The 1,185-nt window shown below is 50.9% G+C and overlaps 1 protein-coding gene across 4 annotated transcripts in view; it reads right to left on the bottom strand.

The window, feature by feature from the left end:
- LOC113214225 (putative uncharacterized protein DDB_G0271606) overlaps window positions 1-1,185 on the bottom strand; it is a 100,410-nt gene that overhangs the window by 15,297 nt on the left and 83,928 nt on the right. Inside the window, exon 1 of one of the 4 annotated variants that reach the window (XM_052264462.1) lies at window positions 774-826. The exons of the other annotated variants lie outside the window; for them this stretch is intronic. The gene's annotated coding sequence lies outside the window, so the exon portion shown is untranslated. Of the gene's footprint in view, window positions 1-773; window positions 827-1,185 lie in introns of those variants that run through there. 4 annotated transcript variants of the gene reach the window in all.

The raw sequence follows: 1,185 nt of genomic DNA, 5'->3' as shown, positions 1-1,185 counted from the left end.
AATTGTGTGAAACTTCACACAATTTGTCCAATTAAGGGAACAAAATTGCATCCTTTCTGGATGTGCACGAAATCGTTGCAAATCTACGGACAAAATTGTCCCTTGACATTTAGAGTGTACGTTTTTATGGATGAACTGCAAACTGAGCATGTTTATGATGTCTTCGTTTTCAAAGCAGAATGGTGGTCGCCACATACTTGGAGTCCCAAGTATTTTCTTGTGTCCAAGCCACAGGCCCGACCAATACGCCACCGTCCTCCGGCTCCGGCCGAACGGAGTTGCCAGTGAGGCGATGCTGGCAACTCTATTTCATATTTGATATTTGGCGGAAGGGTGCACCTGCTTGTTTTAGTTACGAAGTAATGCAAAGAAATCATAAAATACAACCACTAGCAAAGCGGTCTAATATTTTAACTCTTTTTTTGAAACCTGCACTGACTCCATCGCAGCAAACATCAAATAGAAGACCTGCATAGTTTAATTAAGCTGTTGGCCCCTCCTCCCCTTCCCTGGAGCGCCCCGCAGAGGGGGGCCTGACAGTCTGCCCCAGAGATTAATGAAAATTCTAATTGGTAGAGTGTGAAAGTTCGCGCCGTGAAAAGGGTAAAAAAGAAGCCTGACTCCATGTGGCACCTTACCGAGAAGGGTTATTGGGAGCCAGCGCGCGATTCACGGGGCGAGAAGGGTGATTTTAAAGGGCTGGCACTGCTGACATCCAACATCACACTAATCACAATAAAAAAAGGGGCCACTTCCTTGACGCCGCACGTTACCTCACTAATCATCGGGACTTGCGATGACACCAATCGGACCAAGACCAGTCCACCCGGCAGCGCGCCGCAACACCACATACCTGCAACAAAATAGAAAATCGAGGGTCAGCGAGGCAATGTGGACGTAGACGAACTCAGTGCGCGGGACTTGCTGTATGATAGGAGGGCGAGAGTGACAGTCACCCGGGCCGGGGCCGGCACCGCTCCGCGTACGTGTCAAACCTCTGACACCAACCTTAACTTCTCCAACGCGCCGCGCCGCTCCGCGCCACGCCCCGGTACGGCACCTCTTGATGGTGGGGTGTCGCGTTCATCATTTATCACAGGAACTTATTAGACAGCAGGCAGATTGACGGGACAGCCCTAGGCTCCGCAGAGAGACGGGAGACGAGAAGAGAGGGGAAGAGAGGGG

Source organism: Frankliniella occidentalis, unplaced genomic scaffold (genome assembly GCF_000697945.3).
Source record: "Frankliniella occidentalis isolate FOCC.00 unplaced genomic scaffold, Focc_3.1 Scaffold19, whole genome shotgun sequence".
Lineage (NCBI taxonomy): Eukaryota > Metazoa > Arthropoda > Insecta > Thysanoptera > Thripidae > Frankliniella > Frankliniella occidentalis.
The sequence above is the reverse complement of the archived record's forward strand: the minus strand, read 5'-3'. Positions and strand labels throughout refer to the sequence as shown.